The sequence below is a fragment of the Prionailurus bengalensis genome, chromosome C1, assembly GCF_016509475.1.
Source record: "Prionailurus bengalensis isolate Pbe53 chromosome C1, Fcat_Pben_1.1_paternal_pri, whole genome shotgun sequence".
Classification (NCBI taxonomy): Eukaryota; Metazoa; Chordata; class Mammalia; order Carnivora; family Felidae; genus Prionailurus; species Prionailurus bengalensis.
In genome coordinates, this window is record NC_057345.1 from 166,978,053 (window position 1) to 167,000,540 (window position 22,488).

A 22,488-nucleotide genomic window follows, 5' to 3' on the forward strand; every position below is an offset into this window, starting at 1 on the left:
ATATACAACAGCTGTTTCCTTTCAGGTGATGATTTTCATACTTGTGTTGTGTTCTTTCTACAGAACAAAGACTAAATAATGACATAATCCTCAGCTGACTGACTGAAAATGTGACTGGACGCACTCCCTGTGGACAGTTGACAGCTTTTTTTTTTCATATACCTGATAGTCTGTGCACAACATTGTTTTGTCTGGGGAGCACGAATTGTTGACATGAATTTTTGAATCCACACGTCAGTGCTAAAACTAATATAATAGTTGTTTCTTAGAGCAATATGTTGTTATGTGTAGCAGAAATAAAGTTTTCTTTGCTTGACTAAATCATGCCTTATTTATGTGAAAGAAGACAATAAAAAATACAACAGTGTTTAGAATTTTACTAAATGACCTATTTCATTGATTTTGAGATGCACATTTTTTCACATTTTTACACTTCTCAAATTGGAAACATCTTAATACCGATTATGTGCCATACTGTAGTTGACAACCTGTTTTTATTTCTCAACAGAACGCAAAATAAAAGTGCTTCCTTCAGTCAGTTGCATCTTAGATTCAATAAAATATGGTAATTGCTCAACCTACACATCCAGATTGGCTACTTACACTTTAAGTCAAGAGCCAAAATACATTATTAGAAATATTTTAGACTATATTTTATAGTTACACCAAAATTTGTTGGTAATTTTGTAAAGATCTTTTAAGATTATAGAGCAACGGGGATTAAAAAAAGTTTTAAGTTGTTGATAAGTTTAAATAAATATCAGTGGCCTTGTGGGAGGGTGGACATTTTCCCTTTATAAATACAAGATATAATGGTCACTGCAAAAATATGACATGTAATTTCAGAACAGATTATGATAGAATAGTCATTTCAAAAAAAGATTAAAGATTAAGACCCTACTATGCTTGTATTTTGAAAATCCAAGGAAAATGTTTAGCTGCTATTGAGGTGAATGATGTGTATCAAAAAGGTGTATCTAAATCAGAAACTCAGCATCTTAAAAGATATTATAAATGGTATGCAGTTATTAAAACCACTGAAGTACCTCCTCATGCCTTTCACATTCTGAGTTAAACTAAAAATAATAAAAGATTAAGTTCACTGGGCGTAATAGAGTTTTGCATAGTTTGACATCTCTCCATTTAAAAGTTGAAAGTTCTTTTTTTGAATTGGTAATTTTAGTAAATTGAGATAAAACTTCCAATCTCCTCTTCCCAGGCAGGGCTTACTGAATGAGAATGGAATCTTTGTGAACCAAAGAGCATATTTTTATTTATTTATTTTGAGAGAGAGAGAGTATGTGTGAGCACATGCAGGAGGGACAAAGGGAGAGAGAATCTTAAGGAGGCTCCACACCCAGCCTGGAGTCCAATGCGGCGCTCCTATCTCAGGACTGCGAGATCATGACTTAAGCTGAAATCAAGAGTTAGTCGCTTAACCAACTGAGCCACCCAGGCTCCCCAAAGGGCACATTTTATAAAGGAAGCAAATATTCTCATTCATTCAAAATGAAAAACCTAAGTAAGGAGAGTTGATTGATTATGAACAAGTAGACTTATTCATCCTAAGCTCATTTACTGCACGCATAGTTCCATTTTCATGGATTGGAACCAAATGGTGCCCTACAAGATATCAGTCTCTACCACTCAAGTGATGTTTGAATATTCCCAGAAATATTCCTGCCAGCTGGTTAATCTAAACAGTGTAAAAGTAGGAAGGGAGTTCTCTTAAGTCATACCTGAGTCCATTGCATCTTTGGTTAATCCTCATAATTGACAAAATATGATTCCCTACAATTAATCACCTATTAGTCTTTAGGTTTTTCACTGGGTCAAACAGAAGAAGCTGAATCTTTGAGGTGATTCAGCTCTTTCAGCTCTCACACCCTCCTGCCCTCCAGATTTTCTATTTGCATTAAGTAATTCCAACTTGTCCATGCTGCATTTAATGTCAGCCAGTTTCAGCAAACAGTTGTGGTTTCAGTAAAGTGTCTTATGCAGATATATTTCCTTGATTCCTTCATATTAATTCTAAAGAGACTTGGAGAATTGTTCTCTGCCTACGAAACACTGCTTTTACAGTGCAACCGTCTGTTGTGTTTTCCAACTGCATGTTTCAGTTCTCTTGCAGGTGAGCCCTAAAACTTTATTTTGAAAAGTCAGAATGTCACGTTTTTCTTAAGATGAAGTTCTAGAACCTAAGAAATAGCATTTAGTAATCTAGTACTTACGTATTCACTTAAATGTTTACTTCTCAAATCCACTTTGGGTATAAGAACATAATACTATATTCAGATCCTTAAATGCGTTGCATATGTTAGTTACTAAAATTGCCAACATAGTGGAGTTTTTATTAGGTGTGTATTTTTTTAATTTAAAAAATGTTAAGCAATTCAGATCAATAAATTTCTCTTTCAAATATGTGGTTCAAATATAAATAGCATTTAAAACAAAGCCTGATCAAAACTTTCTTGTAAATTCATTGTCAGGTCTTTTACTGTAGGTTACAGATGCTGAAAGCAGGTATCAGATTTGTTGTTTCTAGAGCATCATGTCCCAAGCTATGTTCCTTGAAGTACTAATGTCTTCAGAGAAGTCCGTTATTCTTTAGGGAAGAAGTTTTCATGGTCAAATACATTTAGAAAATAGTTATTATTGCACAGATTTTTTTCGATCGTGAAACTTCCCAGAGGCTTTAATATGCTAATATGTTCTGTCCCTGTATTTCCAAAAGAAGAGCATAATTTGAACTGTGGAATGTGTTTTTAGAGGCACACAGGGCAATGATACAACAACGGATGTGTTTTAGGAAAGTTTCTTCTAGCATATATACTGTTTTTATTCAATGGTAATGGTGTGGTTTTATTTATAAGTTTACTTTTTATGCTCTGTTATCCCACCGTAGATGAAAAATTAATGCAAAATACTAAGGAAATTATTACTCTAAAATTTTCTCATTCCCTGAATTTTATTCTCTTTTACTTGGTACCTACGTGATATCAATGAACAGATAGGAGGTAAAATAAGGGATTTTACCACTAGGTGGTGATAAACATTGCCACTCAGAAACAGTGAACTATACAGCATTCAGATGTTATTTAAGGCCCTGACCATGAAATGACAGGATTTGTATTGGGTAAAGCAGTGGTTCTTAAACTTAAGTGTCTACCAAGAATACCTCAGGTATTTGTTTAAAATACAGGTACACTGAGTTTTCAGGTTTGGGGGTGAGTGTCTCAGTAAGCTCCCTAAGTGATTTTGAAAGGGTAGTCAATGACATTGTCTTTTCAGTATACTAGCCTAAAGAGATTCCATATATTGGACATTAAGTTGGACTATTGTAAAAGTAAGACGTTGAGAAGTTCCTAAGTCTTTTTACCTTAAGCATTTTTTAGAATTAAGCATCTGCTTTAATATCAGTTAAACATGAATTACAATGAGAAATTGAAAAACAGTCTTACAAATAACAAGGTATCAGGCTGGCTTTTTCACATTAGCAAATATTTTTTGATATTTTTGCATAGGATGGTAATTATTTGCTTTTTGCCACCCAAAGCTTCTACCTAATTTTAGTTTTTATTTACTTTTATTTTGAAGTGAATTATTTTCATAAATTACCATCAAAGATTTTGGCTCTAAAGAAATAGGGGTATATATGTCATTCTTTTTAAATGACAAAGGAGCATGAAGGTGATGTCCTTATTGATCATGAGTGTTTAAAAAAATGAAAAAAGAATGCTCACAAGAGTACAGAAATATATGTGTATGTATCTGAGTATTTTTACAATCCTAAAGTGAATCTTATTATAAAATGAATGCTTTTTTGGTGCACCCAAAAACTGTTGATTTATAGGTGCAGTTGAATTTTCAGTAACTTATTTGCATAAAACTAAAATTCAATGAGGTCAAGAATAAATATTTATATAGCATTTCCATCCAGAGGTATAGCCACCTACAAGTTTGATCTTTTTTGTATGTGGTTAGTAAGCTCTATTAAAATCATAGCAACTAGCTTTACATATGATTTTAGTAAAGAGAGATAACATAAAGGTCATCCTTATTAGGTAAGTTTCATTTCAATATCTGAATTCTAATAAATGGATTGCATTATTTCCTTTTCTAGAAACAGTAACTCAAGAACACTTGGATCCTGGGAACTGAAGGTATGGTATAACCAGGGGATCAGATAGAAATATTTAGTTAACATATGAAATTGCAGTTCATTCTTTATACTGACCATGTTTTCACTATATTTAAGGTAGAAAAGACTTGTCCTCAGTAGAATATGGAGGACCCATTATACTTTGAGAAAGTTACCAGGCCCTATGAAAATCCATTTGAGTGTTTATCACAGGAGAAGGGAATCCTATGACTGTTTCGTATGAATTGCAGCCAATATCAGATGTCAAGGTCCACGTGAGCTGGTTAACCTGCCAGCTGAGTAAGGCTGCAGCCACTGCAGCACCCTGGAGACTGCCTTTCTGACAATACTGCTGCAGAAGTGGTGGAAGGAAGGCACCAGGAGACTGTTTTAGCAATATCATTTGTATTTGAAATACAGAAATCAGGAACTGTGTGAAAAAACGAGTACTGTTTTCTTTAGAAGTTGGGAAATTATTGAGCACTAAAGGGTAACCAAAGTACTTACAGATACTCCTATGAATCTATACTCTTATTTTCCTGCTTCTACTCCATTTCTGATTTTGTAGGTAAATGCTGTTGCTGCTAACTGATTTTCTTGCTTCCATATTACCATTTTTCAGCATTAGTAATACACAGGTGGTAGCATTCGTTAGCAGAGTTCTTAAAGGGTTTTTGTGTTGGTTCTGTTATTTTTTGTTTGTTTAATGCTAAAAGAAGAATTAATCTAAAGTCATCGAATTAAAATCACACTTACTTAGTGGAAGATCTGCTGTATAAAAATACATCATTTAATTTTTTCCGTTCATCCTTGGTAAAGTCTGTTATATCAGGTTTTGGCACTAGAAAATAGTTTTTACATTCTTAAATTATTGATCCTTTGGCACAAGAGACTTCCTCTTCTACATTAGTACATTAGTAACTTAAGAATGTGACATTTGGGGGACAGTAGAGAAGATTACGATTTGTTACTTGTAGGACTGACTTTAGGAAGAATCTGAAGTAGTTGCTGAAAACTGGAACTGGCTGACCTGCATTGGCAATGTCAGAAATGGGCCAACAATGGCAAGAAAAGAACATACTTGGAGATATAGTACCCATCTCTGTTTTACTATCACAAACTCCTGCTAAGGCCCATCTACCATTAAGTACTGTTTTGGCTTAATCCTTCCCCCAGAAACTCCTAGCAGGTTTCATTCCCTTTCACATTTACCCTGAATCTTGGAATCCTAGGCACTGTAATGCAGTCTCATCTTTCACCTAGCTGGGTTTTATTTCACTGCTGTAACTCAAAGAAAGTATGGGGGGGGGGGGGGGGAATGAAAGTAGATTCCCTTTATGTCATCCTGAAAGATTAGCAATGTACTTAGTAACTTTCAGTTACTTGTAATATAGGAATGCACAATGTCTTCTAAATTTTTTTTTTAAGTTTATTTATTTTGTGAGAGAGCATGAGTGTGAGCGGGGGGGGGGGGGGGGTTGGGGGGGGGGGCAGAGAGAGAGGGAAAACAAGAATCCCAAGCAGGTTCCATGCTGTCAGTGCAGAGCCTGACACAGCTCAATCCCATGACCACAAGATTATGACCTGAGCTGCAATCAAGTCGGATACTCAACCAACTGAGCAACCGGGCGCCCTGATCTTATTGTTAACTCCAGTTCCCCCAAGAGCAAGTTTCATACATTATACCAACATCACCTTTCTGGACCTGTTTTCTCATCTAGGAAAAAAAATAATAATAATAAAGGCAGTATAAATACAAACACCTGCAACACTCCTATCCCAGTTTTCTGCAAAAATACCCGTGAAACATTCAAATAAAAAAGTTAATGTTATTCATAGAAACTTGGGTAAGAGTAGTGGAAACTAGAAGGAATTTTTACCAAGGAAAGCTATAAGGGGTGGAATTTTAAAAAATGGCTGACTCAGAATCCACATCAAAACAGCTTGTTGGTAAAGCAAGATGACACCTTAGCTTCTCATCATCTAACGTTGCTTATTATCCTATGTATAAGAAGGCTGTACTAATCATTCTAGACAGCTACTGAAAGCCCCATTCGGATTCTTAACTAGTGGCACTAAAGCTGTACTATCTTGGAGCTTTTCCTTAACCAAGAGAACCACAGCTGTCATTCACCTAGGGGTGGGGTGAGGGGGTGTAGTCATAAAAGGGAAGAGTAATGACAAGGGCAACAAAGGGATCCAAAAAGATCTCTTAGCCTCTATCCATTAGCAGATGTAGAATACTTAGAGCAAGATTCTTTTAAGAAAGGTGTTCTTTCCAGCCATCTTTCCTAAGAACTTCGGTCGTATTTTAAGGAAATTCCTTACCTTCATCTACCCTAATCCTATGTCCGATGGATTTAGTTGGGTTTTCTGGAGGAATTAAATGGGATTAACGTTTCTGACCACCAGCTGGATCAGCATTGGCACCTGAGTGGGCTGAAAAAGACCTGAAAGCAATCCTCAGAATTGCAATCCTTGGATTCCGAGGATTCTGCAATTGGCCTAACTGAATATGTCCTCATTGAGAAATGAGTAACTAAAAGGACAAGAGATATGAGCCAGTGTTTCACAAAGAAGGCCAAGAAGAGATCACAGTTTTTTTGCATGTGTTTGTTTTGTTTTGTTTTTTTCTGGCAGAGGAAGGAAGAATTGGGTAAATTTCTTACCTTTTATAAAGATAACATTGAAATACTCTTTTTTACTTTGACAGGTAATGTAAATTTAAGAATAAAATTTAAATCTGTTAAATGTCCAGCCATATTAGTCATCAAGGAAATGCACATTAAAACTCTAGAAAGATATCCTTACAACTGTTTAGCAAAAATTAAGATATTGACAATACCAGGTGTTGGTGAGAATTTGGAACAGCAGGAACTCTCATAAACTGCCAGTGTTCCTGTAAATTGGTTCAACCACTTTGGAAATGCTTGACAAATACCTACTAATGTTGAAACATACAGCTACCTGCAACTCAGTAATTCTACTTCTAAGCATGTAAGCAACAGAGATAAGAACATATGTATACAAAAAAATAGAAGAATATTCTTAGCATTATTCATAACCTCAAAGTGGAAACAATGCAGTGTCAACAGAATGCGTACATGAGATACTACTCTGTAACAAGGACATGAGCTAATTTGCTACATGTAATAATTGGGATGATTTTTAAAAAAAATTTTTTAACGTATTCATTTTTGAGAGACAGAGTGCGAGTGAGGGGAGGGGCAGAGAGAGAGGGAGACACAGAATCCGAAGCAGGCTCCAGGCTCTGAGCTGTCAGCACAGAGCCCAATGCAGGACTGGAACCCACGAACCATGAGAATCCTGATGTGAGCCGTAGTCAGACACTTAACTGGCTGAGCCACCCAGGTGCCCCAATAATTTGGATGAGTCTTATAAATATGATGTTACTAGAAGAAACAAGCCAACAAAAAATGTGTATATGATTCCCACTATAAAACAGTTCAAAAACAAGCAAAATATACTTTTAGGCAAAATGGAGTGGGAAGGGGTCAGAAAGGGGGTTTATGGTGTGCTGGTAATGTCTTCACCAGCGTGGCGATAACTTTGTGATAACTTTTTGAGCTGTACTCTTAATGGCTTATGCATTTTTAAAATGTATCTTATACTTCAATTAAAGTTTTTGTTTCTTAAATGAATTAAAGCAAGATCAGCATGGGCTAATGGGGCAAACACTTCTGCAGTATGAAAGAAGAGCAATATCCTGAGGCACTTAGAATGAAGGGCTTTCTTTGTTTTTCCAGTGCATGTATAGCAAGAAATACTAGAAAATATTTGCTTCAGCTCCCACCCTGGTGCAACAGAGCATTATGATGATGAGGGTGGAAGAGTAAGAAAGTAAAGAAAGGGAGAAGTCATATTAAAATTTGTGTCAGAAGCGGTAATAAGGGGTGCCTGGGGTCTTGGTTAAGGGTCCAACTCCTGGTTTTGGCTGAGGCCATCCATTCATGAGTTCGAGCCCCACATCAGGCTCTGTGCTGATTGCAAAGAGCCTACTAGGGATTCTCTCTCTCTCTCTCTCTCTCTCCCTCCCTCCCTCCCCCCCTCCTCCCCCTCCCCCTCCCCCTCTCTCCCTCTCTGTCAAAATAAATAAGCATTAAACATTAAAAACATTAAATAAATAACATTTTAAAAAGACAGTAAGTAGCCACAGTGCTAAAGAAAATTTAGCCTTAAATGAAGACCAGTGAATATCTCACTGGTTTTCAGAACCCTGTGGGTTCTCATGAACCAACAAAGGAAAGATGGAGGGGGTTCCCCACCACTTGTTTATCAACCAGATCAGAGCTGCCTTCAGTGTTCTATATTGTGCTTAATAAGCTTTCCTTTAAGGGATTCTGCAGCTTAAAGATGTGACAGTAAACCAAAGCACCAGGGTAAAAAGCCCTTTCAGATGAGTTCAGTGAGAGAAAAAGTACAGATTTAAAAGGCTGGTTACAAAAATTTATCCTTTGAATAATAAGTGTTCCCAAAGAAAACAACAAAACAAATTAGGTAGTAGTTTTAATAGAAATCTTGATCTAAAAAAAAAAAGGCTCAAGTCTAAATGAAGATCCTGTTTTATACATTAAATGCCAGCTGGAATGGAGCAGTTTTGTAGTTCAGGATTTCTCCAGTCATCCACATGTGAAGGTAACAAAAAAAAAATCTGTGATCTGCAATTCACTACTTACTTGCCCTTTATAGAAAAAAATTATTTGAATATAATCACTACATTACCAAAATGAACCAAAATTAAGAAGAAAAGAATGAGGGAAGAAAGTTGGTGAGTATTAAAATCAGTAAAACTACTAGGATAATGCAGATAATTATTTTTAAAATATATTATTTATTAAATGATTATTCTCAAAAAATTTAAATGGGGTTTATTAACTCCAGATTAAGTTAATGAAGAACCAAGAAGGGATCACAGTTTCTTTTTTAGGAGGTGAAATGAGGGGTAAAATCCAAACTTTTGTGGAAAAACAACAACTTGTTTTTTACTTTGAAAATTAAATGTAAGTTTAAGAGTCTTCTGAAATCTGTTAAGGTGATTAATAATAAAATTATTAACAGAATGTTTCCTGTCCAAATCCTTGAAAAAGAAAAAATGGAATTGCATATTTGACAAGTCAAAAGAAAAAGAAGAGCGCTTAAGACCAAAAGTGTTTAAATTCTAAAGTCAGAATGAATTGCTTCTTCCAGAACACTTACCTTTAAATCAAATTCTGCCACATACACCTAACATGAAAAGTATTTCAGAGTACAAGAAAGTATAAGTAGCATATTTACTCCTAAAATTACAATTAGTAGTGAAGACAACAAACCATAGAGTTTATATGCAGGATAATACAGGATTAAAATGCAGAAATACAAAAACTAATGTAGAAATTGTGGGAGATCTTAACACATGTTCTGTGAACTATCATAGCAAATGAAGTAGAAGTGAGATATAAATGGGAAAAAATAATAAAGCAGAATTACTATATAGAAAAAAGAGGATATAATTTTTTTCCTCAAATGGAATTGTTTACAAATCGATCAGATAGCAACATTGAATAACAGGCAGCATAAGGGACCCAGAAACATGTCTTAACTTCTGCCCATCAGCTCATAATATTTACAGCTGGGATCATAAAACCATCAAACTAGTTCTAAAGTGTGTTTAGCCTCTTTGTTCTAAAGACAAATTGCGAAGAAATCATGTACCTTCTATTCTAAACCTGGACCCTCTGGGCCTGCTTCATTCCTGGAGGAATGAAATGGATGAGCATTTGGTGCCCATCTGCTGGACATTACGTCAGCATTTGAGCGGACTGTAAAAGCTGAAAGCAATCCTTGCAGCCTGATAATTCCCTTGAAGTTCATTTTATAGGGCAGGAATTCTACAGGCTCTGTTCTTTGATCACAAAGTAATAAAACCAGAGAATAAAAAGCACAATCACTTGGAAAGTAATTTTAAAGGCCTCTTCTAGTTATTTTGTCAAGAAAAAATGCAATAAAAGAAGAGCGAAACAATGGGGGAAAAGGGTGGGGGGGTATGTTTAAAGCTATGCTAAGGGCATATTAATACCATTGTTGCATAGAGAGGGAAAATGGGTGAGTAAAATATAACACTAGAAAAAGTAACAATAAAGATAAGATTAATTAGAAATAAATTAGAAAAGGGGCACCTGGGTGGCTCAGTCACTTGAGCGTCTGACTTCAGCTCAGGTCATGATTTCGTGGTTCATGGGTTCGAGCCTCACATCTGGCTCACTGCTGTCAGAACTGAGCCTGCTTCAGATCCTCTGTTCCCGTGCCCCTCCCCTGCTTGCACTCTCAAAATTAAATAAACATTAAAAAAAAGAAAATTAGAAAAAAAGTAAAAAGGCAACCTGGCAAATGCATTTTTTAAAAATTCAAAATCAGAAATAAGGTAATGAAAAAACAGAGGAAGATTAAAATAAGTGCCATCAGTTATATATTTTAATTTAAACATTTGTTATGAAATGTTAGGTACACGAGTTTAGAATATCCAATCACCAAGAATTAGAAAACCTGACCGGGTCAATAACCAAAGAAAAAATTCAGGTAGTTATCAGTGAATTTTAGATCCTCAAATGAGCCCCATCACTTCTAAATTCTTCCAGACTTCAGAAGCACATTATTCCTGTAGTTTATAAGTTTTTCCATGCAGCCAGAAAAAGGTGAGAATATATATTGATTTTGCATAAATAACATTGCTCTGACAGCAAAACTTAAAAGGCAATGAAAATCAAATCCATATATTGTTAATTTACCCATGACTATGGATATAAATAAACCAAATAAAATATTAGAAAGTGCAGATAATATGTCCCAAGAACATTTCACCATTGCCTAGTAGGGTTTATCCTTTGGTGAAAAAGCAGTTTACATGAAGAAAAATTATTACTGTAACATTTTCATAGGACCGTACTAAGATCTACAAGTTGATTACTTACCCATTCTTGTGATTGTGCAAATACTGTGGACAGTTCAGATTATATTTGGATTACTTGAAACAGTCACTAGCTGGAGGAGTGGGATTAGTCTTATGTATGTATGAATCAGTGTCTAACCCTCCCCTCTAACTACATGATGGCTATATAATGGAGAAAGTATGGATGAATATTAGTGAGGGAACCAAAATGTCTAAAACTGCTTCTTAGAAAAATAGCTAAATTTATTGAGCCCTCACTATTTGCCAGGCATAAGGCTAATTGCTTTGCATACATCTCAAAATTTATGAAGTAAGTACAGTTTTTCTTGTTTTATTGAAAGGAATCTAAGGTGCTTTGAGAGAAATGAAGTAACTTGCCCAAGATCACACAGCCAGCAAAGGGGGAAGCTGGCCTTCAGATACAGATAGTCTTCTTTAAAATCCATGTTCTTAATCTGTACACTAAATGTCAACAGCTGTGACAAAGAATTCAGAAACTACCACACACCGATTGAATATTATGCAACAACAACAAATCCTTTCAAAACTATGAGACAGCATGGGAATACTATATCCCGTACAAGATTGAGAAGCTTTTGTGAGCAAAAGCTGTTTATTTTTGTAACTTCCAACCCAGCTATGCACTTTATACATAATAGGCACAAAATGTTTATTTGGATTACAACATAAAGGGTTCTATGCATGTCTTTCACTACAGAGATTCCATAAACAAATCCATATTTTCTATAAATATACTAGTAATTGTTCAGATGCCATCTTTTAAAATTGAGACCCTACTTACTAGGCTGAGTTTTAAAGATTTAATTTCGATTTTATGTTTCTGGTGTTTTTCATAAATGTATTAGTGGCTAAATCACAGTCCACGTACAAATCTTGGTGGTATTTTAAAATAACAGGTAACATTTATTGAACTCTTGCTAAGTCAGTACTGCCCTAGGCACTCTAAGGCATTTTCCCATTTATCAGTCCTAATAGTTGTGTGGAATTGAGGTTAAATGACTTCTACCAGGACACACAGCAAGCAAATAATGGAGCTAATAGTCACACTTAGGGAGAATGACTCCATGCCTTCGCTTAAGTTCACACTGTGTAATTCAAGTGCCGTTCTCTGTTTAAGAATGAAGTATAAAATCTTTGTTGTAAAAATAGAGCATGTAATGAAGAGATAATTTCATTCCATTGTGTGGCCCCTTGAGAGTGTGGGGTGAAGAGAAAAATATAACTGAGATGAGAGGAAGTGCAGAAAGCAAGAGAGAAAGGAATAAGATGGCAAAATAAAGAAATGATGACTCAGTGGCTTTGTGGTCAAAGCATTGGTTCCTTTTTTTTACCTTGGTTGTACGAGTTTAATTAACAGCTCTATTAAGCACCTGTGTACTGAGTGCCAAGAGACATCATGGTGAGAAGAAAAAAAGATAGCTTCCTTGCCTTTATGTAAATTAGTCTAATTCAGATTTAGTTGAAAACTATGAGGTCAGGGACGCCTGGGTGGCTCAGTCGGTTAAGCGTCCGACTTCGGCTCAGGTCATGATCTCGCGGTCCGTGGGTTCGAGCCCCGCGTTGGGCTCTGTGCTGACAGCTCAGAGCCTGGAGCCTGTTTCGGATTCTGTGTCTCCCTCTCTCTCTGCCCCTCCCCCACTTGCACTCTGTCTCTCTCAGTCTCAAAAATAAATAAACATTAAAGAAAAGAAAAGAAAAGAAAACTATGAGGTCAGCTATCACTTGGGTTAAAGCAGGCTGGCTCCTCCTATACCTAGGTTTTTCAAAGGATTCACCAAAACAAAAGAATTCCCCTTTTACTGTCCCTCCCCCAATTTGTCCACACCTAACTCTTTTTGTTTTACAGGGTCTTTTTGCTCTATTTTTGAGGCAAAAACTATAATGCGGTGTGCAAATAATAAGTATTAAGATTCAATAAATTTTGACAAATGCATATATACTCTGGCAACTCACTGTTTGAGACTGTTTCTGTGTGTCTTGAAAGGAGAGACTCTCTCTTTTCAGGAATGTTTTTATCGTGAACAGTCTTGGAAGATAGTGTCTCCCTCCAGAGCAAAAGGCAGGTTTGTTTACTTTCCAGTATAATAAAGGTAATGTCTTCTTCCAGAGCAAAGGGCAGGCACAATTACTGCCCTTTATAAAAGATTTAGGTTCCTGAAGCTTGAAGATCTTCAGTTCTGACACAAGTTTACTGTATTCACAGCATCTTTCTGGACCCCTCTGTGTTACCTGTTTAAGGCTTAGGGAACAAGAGGAAACAATGCAAACACATCCAAACTGCTTATTGTGCTATGGATAATAAAGTTCTTTGTCTCTGACCCAGGAGTTTTGTGTCTTCTGCCAGCATCCACAAGACTGTTAGGCTAACTTGCTATCTTGCAAGTAGGGTGAAACGTCAGACCCTTCACAATTCTTGACCGCCACCCTCCTTCAAGATACAGACTTTTCCATTGGAGCAACGAGTTCCCTCACGTCTCTCTCCCATCAGTCTCACAAGAGACAATCCTCTTTCTGATTTTCACAATAGATAGTTTTGCCTTTTCTAGAACTTCACATACATGGAATCATACATCATATACTCCTGTTTCTCTGCTGCAATCAGTATGTCTGTGAGATATATCCATGCTGTTGTGTGTATCAGTGGTTCATTCCTTTTCATGTCTGAGTGGTTTTCCATTGTTAGAATGGTCCTCAATTTATCCATTTCCCTGTTGATGGACATTGGGTTGTTTCCAGCTTGCAGACTAAAGCTTCTGTAAACATCCACATGTTTCTGTTTGGTAATGTTTTATTATATACAGGAAATCGGGAACAAATCACTTAGAGTTGCTTTTGAAGATTGTTCATTTTTGTTTTAGAAGACACTTATCTGATCTAGACCCAAATTTCCAGCTCCATCTCTTTTGCAGTGGGCAGCAGCTGAAATTTCTGTCACAGTTTTCAGCCTTCCATCTGTTGTGTTTCACCTGCCCCCTTGGAGTCTCTCCTGCACAAGCACAGCTAAAGGAGTCAGCTAAAAATTGGGGTGAGGTTTATTATAGATTTAAGACTCTGTAGGTTGTGACTCTTTCCCTTTTTGATTATCCTCCCTAACTTCAAAGTTGCTTGGGCATCTCTAAACCCAGCCAGCCCATTGACTCCTCAAGCCAGTATGACTGCATTTTTCTGCTTGAGTTCTAGCATTTTTTCACTCAAGAGGATGTGAGAGTGTCCTCTGGCAAAAAACTTTATAAACACAAATCTCACCTGGTGTGATTCCCAAAATGTTTATTCCCCTCAGTTTCTGCCTGCTTTTGGTCATTCTCCAGTGCCTTCAAATAGCTGTTTTTCAATATGTTGCCCAGAGTTTATAATTGGTATAGAAGATTTAGTCAATAAAAGCTTCTTTACCATTTCCAGAAGCAGAATTCTGCCTAGTATATCTTTATCCCTTATTTTAAATCTTCTGTGTCATCTTACTTTGGATATATCTCTTATAAGCAACATGGAACTGGTTTTATATTTTATGGAATCTGATTCTGTTTGCCATTCAATATGTTGGTTTAATTGTAATTTACGTTTATGTGATTGATGGCCTCTGGATTTAGTACCATTTTATGTGTTCTGTTTACCATTATTTACGTTTGCTTCTTTGGTTCTGGTCTTTCACTAGATTGGACAGATTATCCCCCCACCCTTTATGTTTTCCTCATTTGGAAGTCATAAATTGTATATCTCTTCCTTATGTATATATATAAAATATATATACATGCATATGCATATATAAAATATTTATGTCTATATTTCACATATATATCTAAATATACTTCTATAAATTTTTTACCAAAGTCTTCAATAGTTCTGTCTTCCTTACAAACTGGAAAAGAACATTAGTTCCTTTTATTTACCCTTTTATTATTGTCTAAAAATTTAGCATCAACTTTTTTTTCTTTTTGGTGCAATTGTAAATGGGATTGTCTTCTTAATATCTTTAATTACTTCATTGTGTATAAATGCAACAGATTTCTATATGTTAATTTTGCATCTTGTGACTTTACTGAATTCATTTATCAGTTCTAGTTTTTTGGCAGAGACTTTAGGGTTTTCTATATATAGTATCAGGTCATCTGCAAATAGTGGAAATTTTACTTCTTCCTTACTACTTTGTATGTTTTTTTATTTTTTTCTTATCTGATTGCTGTGGCTAGAACTTCCAACACTATGTTGAATAAGAGTGCAACCTTCAGTGGTTATTCCAGTGAGATGTGTTTAGGAGTTTTGTTTTGCTTTCTTCTGTAAATGCCTTTATTTGCTTTTACTCTTTGGATGATAACTTTTGCTGAGTATAGAATTCTACATTCAGAGTTCTTTTCCCCTCAGCAATTTGAAGCTGTTATTCCATTGTGTCCTATCATTTACATATCCCATTTAGAAATCTGATATTACTTTAATTCTTTATCATGCCTTTATAGTTAATTATTTTTTTCCTCTTTGGTAAGTACCTTGTCTTTCCTGATATTAAAGGAAAAACTCTAAGTTTTTCACCACTGAGTATGATATTAGATGTGGATTTTTGCATATATGACCTTTATTATGTTGAGATATGTTCCCTCTAAACTTACTTTGCTGAGACTTTTTATTGTGAATGGATTTTGTACGTTGTCAGATGATTTTTCTCCACTTATTGAGATAATCATATGGTTTTTATCTTTTCTCTTGTTAATGTAACGTATCACATTAATTGATTTGTAAGTATTGAACTACTTTTATATCCCTGGAATAAATCCTACTTAATCATGGTGAATGATTTTTTTTTTTTTTAAGAGAGAGAGACAGAGCACACACAAGTAGGAAAGAGGCAGAGGGGGAGAGAGAGAATCTTTTTTTAAAAAAGATTTATTTATTTATTTGTTTGTTTATTTACTTATTTAGAGAGTGGGGGGAGGGGCAGATAGAGGGAAAAGACAGAGAATCCCAAGCAGGCTCTGCGCTGCCAGTGCAGAGCCTGACACAGAGCTAGAACTCACGAACCGTGAGATCATGACCTGAGCTGAAATCGAGAGTTGGACACTTAACCAACTGAGCCATTCAGGCGCGCCAGGTTTTTTTAACGTGTTGTTGGATTCAGTTTGCTAATGATTTGTTGAGGGTTTTTGCATCTGTGTTCATAAGAGATAGTGGCCTATTGGTTTTTTTGTTTTGTTCTGTTTTGTAGTGTCTTTATCTGGTTTTGCTACCAGGGTAATGCTGGCCATAAAATGAGTTTGGAAGCTTTCCTTCCTCTTCTATTTTTGTTGGAATAGTTTGAGAAGGATAGGTATTAACTCTTTAGGTGTTTGGTAAGTGATTGCTTCAGCAGCACATACACAAAATTGGAATGATAGAAAGATTAGCATGGCCCCTAGACAAGGATGACAGGTAAATGGTAGAATTCACCTGTGAAGCCATCTGGTCCTGAACTATTATTTGTTGGAAGTTTTTTGATTACTGATTCCCTTTCATTGCTAGTAATCAGTCTGTTCAAAATTTTTATTTCGCCTTGATTCAGTTTTGGAATGTTATGTGTTTCTTGGAATTTATCCATTTCTTGTAGATTGTCCAATTTGTTGGCATATAATTTTTCATAATATTCTCTTACAATCCTTTGTATTTATTTAATGTCAGTTGTTATTTCTCCTCCTTCATTTCTGATTTCATTTACTTGAGTCCTCTCTTTTTTCCTTCAAGAGTCTACCTAAATGTTTATCTTTTCAAAGGACCAGCTCCTGGTTTCATTGATCTGTTCTATTATTTTTTTCATCTCTATTTCATTTATTTCTGCTCTAATCTTTATTATTTCCTTCCTTCTACTGGCTTTGGGCTTTATTCTTCTTTTTCTAGCTCCTTTAGGTGTAACGTTAGATTAGCATTAACGTTTTATGGATTTTTTTAAAAAATTAATATTCAAATATACCAGCATATTTATGCTCACTATTGTTTCTTTTTGTTAAAATAACAACTTAATGATATGTCATTTATATGCCATAAAGCCACCGTTGTTTTTTGCATTTAACTTCTTTCTCTAGGGTTCACATTTCTTCTTGCAACCTTCAGTGGTTATTCCAGGGAGATGTATTTAGGAGTTTTGTTTTGCTCTTTTCTGTAAATGCCTTTATTTTGCTTTCACTCTTTGGATGATGACTTTTGCCTGAGTATAGAATTCTACATTCAGAGTTCTTTTCCCCTCAGCAATTTGAAGCTGTTATTCCATTGTGTCCTATCATTTACATATCCCATTTAGAAATCTGATATTACTTTAATTCTTTATCATGCCTTTATAGTTAATCATTTTTTTCCTCTTTGGTAAGTACTTTTCAGATTTTTATCTATATTTTTTCTTAGTTTTGTTAAAAAATACTTGACGTATATCAGTGTATTAGGTATGCAGCATGATGGTTTGATTTACTGTGTTTGATATCCTGCAGTTTATCATGATGTGTCTAGATATGAATTTATGTTTATCCTGCTCAATACAGAGTGCACTTTTAATTTTAGGGGTCATTATTCAACTTTGGGAAGTTACTTGGCACTATCTCTTCAAATATTTCTTCTTTGTCATTTCTCTATTTCCTTCTTTTGGAAGTTCCATTAGATAGAGTCTCTCAGTTTGCCCTCTGTATCACTTATTTTCTCATTCTTATTTCTTAAAATCTCTTTCTGTTATGGGGGTTTGGGAGGCTTGGTTGGTTAAGCATCAACTCTTGATTTCTGCTCAAGTCACGATCTCACAGTCGTGAGATCGAGCCCCACTTCAGACTCTGCACTGAGTATGGACACTACTTAAGATTCTCTCTCTCCCTCTCCCTCTTCCCCTACCCTGCTTGTGCTTTCTCTCTGTCTATAAATAAATAAATAAATAAATAAATAAATAGTCTCTGTTTCATTCTGGATTAATTACTCAGTAATAGTTTCTAATTTGGATATCTCTCTTTGACTATGTGCAGACTAGAATGTCCATTGAGTTCTCTATTTCAATAGATACATTTTTCTAAAATATGTATGCATTGCTTTATCTTTTTGAGTGTATGGAACAGTATTTTTCTTTAGATTGTCCTTTTATTTTTATTTAATATGAAGCAAGTTATTGTTCTGATTATTGATTTTATGGCAGTGGTTTTTTTTTTTAATTTTTTTTTCAACTTTTTTTTTTTTTGGGGGGGGGGACAGAGAGAGACAGAGCATGAACGGGGGAGGGGCAGAGAGAGAGGGAGACACAGAATCGGAAACAGGCTCCAGGTTCTGAGCTGTCAGCACAGAGCCCGACACGGGGCTCGAAATCACGGACTGTGAGATCATGACCTGGCTGAAGTCGGACGCTTAACCGACTGCGCCACCCAGGCGCCCCTGCAGTGTTTTTTAATGGTAGATGTCTTCATGTACTTTGGAACTTTGATTTTCATTTTCATTTTGAATGGGAAAGGTTGCTTTGTCATCTACACCTTTCTAAGGATTTTGCACCTGGCCAACAAGTTCCCAGGGTCTCTAGTCTCAAACCAGGTCTTGCATTGACAATTTGAGGTTTCTCCCCTGTGTTGATTAGTTATTGCCAATACAGTGTCAAAATCTCAGTGGTACACAACAATAAGCATTTATTTTGCTCACAAGTCTATGGGACAACTCTTAATTCAGACTGTGGGTCTATAGTCACCTGGGACAGTTCCATGTGTGCTCATTGTTGAGCCCAGGCTGAAGGAAAAGCAGCTATCCAGGGGATGTTCATTTCATGATAAAGGCAGGAGCACAATAAAGGAAAGAATTTTGCAAACCATTGTGCAAGCATTTCAAACCCTTGTTTATATAACTTCTACAAACATCAGTTGGCCAAAGCAAATCCGATAGGCAAGTCCCCAATTAAGGAGCAATTTCTTCAAAGTTACAAGGTGAAGGGTTAACACAAAGAAGGGTGAAGGATCAAAGTCAGGAGTCATTTCAGTCAACCACAGTCCACCCTCTTGGCCACAATTATTTGTATGTGTCCCACAGAAAAACAGATTCACCCTTAGCCCAAGACCTCCAAGAGCCTCATCCAATCATGGCATCATGATCAATATTCAGTAACTTATGGCATACATCAAATTTCAATGTGGCTCCCATTGATGTGGAAGCCTATGAACTAAGATAGTGAGGGGGGGTGTAATCTTCCCCCACCATTATACAACATGGAATGATGGAACTGGGATAGGATAACTACAATTAATTCCTAGTCAAAGGGGGGAGATTAAAAGGCATTAGCATTCACTTTTTCTGAAATACCATGGGAAAAATGTACTCCTATTCTGAGAAGAAGGAATTTTCCTTGATTAGACCCTAATTCTCCCTGGCAGTGTGTCTCCAGTCCGTCGTTCTCTACTGCTCTTGGCTTCACCCTCCTAGAAGGTGAATTCTTTAGATTTCTGTCTTCCCCCTTTGGTCGCTTCTGAAATGGGCATTGGGAAATACGCCCCTTGTGGTACTAAGAAGCTTTCTCATCTACTTCCTGCCTATGAAAAGCCTTTGGCCCAGACATCTTTTTATATCTCAGTCTCATTCCCTTTTAGTCTTAGCTGGTAGTTTATCACTAACAGCTCTCTCAAAAATGGATTTTCTATGCATTTGTTTTCAGTGAGTTCTGTTTATCAGAACCATCCTATGATTCTTTTTGGGACATGCCTCTCATTCTAGACCTTATTATGAGAAACTTCCACCCATTAGGCTTCTGAGGGACCCCTACCCTTAAGTTTTCTAGAAACATGTTGGTCCAACTGAGAGGTTCTACCAGGCATCTCCTTAATTCTTTCAGATGTCTTAACAAAGGAAGTTGCAGCAATACCCTTGGTTTAATATCCCTCCCCACCCCCCACCCAGGCTGAATCTGAGACTCTCTTGCTGGCTTGAGATGAAGAGTTTTATTTGCCAAATAAGCAAGTTCTGGGGGCTAAATTCCTCTAAACTCTTCTTGCAAGTTGGAAGGTTTTTTTTTTCCCCCTGAACTTATCTCTTTCTTATAGTACCTTATAAAATAGAATTAAAAGTAACTGGCTCATACTTTGAGCACATGCCTAGAAATCATCCTGCTATCTTTTGTGTTACCACTGGCAACACTTCTATGAAATACAGGTTGCCATTTTTCAGCTTCTGTAATAGTTTCCTTACCATCCATCACCTGCCCTCTAAACTAATACCACATATTTTTAGGCTTTTATTACTTAGCATCTCAGTATTAGGCTTTCTGCACCAGCTAGCTATTGCTGTGTAATGAACAACCACAAAATGTCAGTGACACATAACATTAAGCTTTTAATTCTCTAGTGGGTCTGCAGGTCAGTTACAGCAGCTTCAGGTATCAATGGCTGAAGCAGCTCTGCTTTATATCACAGGTCTGTGGGCAGGTGGGGCAGCTCTGGTCTGCAAATACTCGTGCTAAGGCCCAGGTTGAACAGTGGCAGTTACCCCAGGGAAAGCCCTTTTCACTGAGGTGACAGAAGTACAAGAAGGTAAGCCCCGTGAGACAAGCACATTCCATCACATCTACTAATATCCCACTGGCCTAAACAAGTTCCATGGCTGAGCCCTAAGTCAAAGGGTGGAAAAGTATACTGCCTTCTGTGGAAAGACCTTCAAACTTAGCATAGTAGAGGATATGGGTACAGAGAGGGGAGAAGCATTTGGGCCAGTAATTTATGTCACCCTCCATGGTCATATGTGGGACTGCACTTCTGCTTCCGGAAGCATGCAGCTTCCCATGAAGTAGCCAGCAGCAGTGTTTTAAAGTTCCCCTGTGGGAGAGTGGAGGTGAGTGAGAATCACCCAGCCCAGCACCTAGTTTTAGGCAGTGAACCTGTCCTTGATCTCCGTCTCATCTAGGGCACTTTTATTCTCTACTCCCCCAAAACGTGTTGACTCTCAGTTGCTTCTGCCTACTTCGCAATCCAGTCCAGCAGGCCCATGGATGGCTCCAGGCCCCATTTCTTTGTTGTATTTCTTTTCTGTTCCCACCTCACAGAAATGTTTATCCTATTGAACAAACTCATGTCTCTTTTTTTTAAGCTGTATATTTTTTCTTATGTATCACAGTCATGGATCTGGAGCAGGGGAAACCTTGAACCTTGAACTTTAACAGCATTGCCACCCAAAGTTGTAGAATACCATGTGAAGTTTCTCTTTTATTTCTGTGATGCTTTTTAAAAATAAAATCTGTTTTGACATCTCTTGGCACTTAAATATGCCTAAATTTAATACATTACAAAATATAACCAGTTTCTCAAAGGATAGACATCAATATTGGAATTCAGTACATTTGGAAAAATGATCAGGCTAATTGTATAAAAGGAGAATAGGAAATAGTCCTTTATTCTTAACAATAAATCTGATCATTAAGATAAACTACTTTTAAATGTGTATATTAAATATTAGTATATTTTATCACAACCCGGTTATCACATTCTCTGTTCTAAGCCTTTCCAAATTTTTATCTCTTCTTTGTTTTTTGACTTTTTACTATATACAATGTATTACAGAAAATTTCAAATATATAATAAACACAGCATAGTTTAATGACCTCTATGTACCCATTACTGAGCTTCGTAATTATTAATCATGGCAAACCTTGTTTCATTCATACCAGGGTTGGAGAAACTATGAACCACAGGTCAAATCCAGCCTACCGCCTGTTACTGTAAATAAAGTTTATTGGAACACAGCCATGCAGTTTGTTTAAATGTTGTCTCTGCCTGCTTTCATGCTACAATAGCAGAGTTTTGTAGTTGCAACAGATTGTATGGCCTGCAAAGCCTAAAAAATTTATTATTTAGGATTTACAAAAAAAAAAAAAGTTTGCTGACCACTATAGTGTCCTCTGACCCACCCTCCTTAGCAAAAGTATCTCTTTCATATTTCATTTTAAAATATTCCAATATATATTCTAAAAGATGAGGACTCTAAAAAACAGTACCATTCTTATCCTAAATAAATAGCAGTAATTTATAGTTTTGTTTCTTCTACGAGTGTCTCACTGAGGAACAAGTGAGAATTCTGTAATATTTCTTTTTCTTCATAATGTGTTATCCAGATCCACCGTAGTCCACCCATAGTCTAACAAACCATTTTGTTACCTTTGAAAAAAACTGCAGACTTTTTATTGTCATTAGTAGTTCATTCTCAGTAATTTTAACAGTTTCACACCTTACCTGTAAATGACCTCAAAGAACAAAATATTCTGAATTTAGCAAAGCATGTGAGAAGGTTAATAAGCAATAATAGCACAGTCACCAGAGAGATTTCAGCAAAACTGCAATTTGAGATATACTAAAGGTCCTATGAAAAAATACAACGTATAGGGGCACCTGGGTGGCTCAGTTGGTTGAGCATCCGACCTCGGCTCAGG

General features: G+C 36.4%; 1 protein-coding gene across 9 annotated transcripts in view; it reads left to right on the forward strand.

Moving 5' to 3' along the window:
• Nucleotides 1–21,804, forward strand: part of RBM45 (RNA binding motif protein 45) — a 39,556-nt gene extending 17,752 nt beyond the window's left edge. For 6 of the 9 annotated variants that reach the window (XR_006296873.1, XR_006296871.1, XM_043577148.1 and 3 more), the window contains one exon: nucleotides 64–321. The gene's annotated coding sequence lies outside the window, so the exon portion shown is untranslated. Of the gene's footprint in view, nucleotides 1–63; nucleotides 322–4,123; nucleotides 4,164–21,729 lie in introns of those variants that run through there. The other 3 variants (XR_006296872.1, XR_006296870.1, XM_043577146.1) reach the window with 1 other exon arrangement.
• The last annotated feature ends 684 nt before the right edge of the window (nucleotides 21,805–22,488 follow it).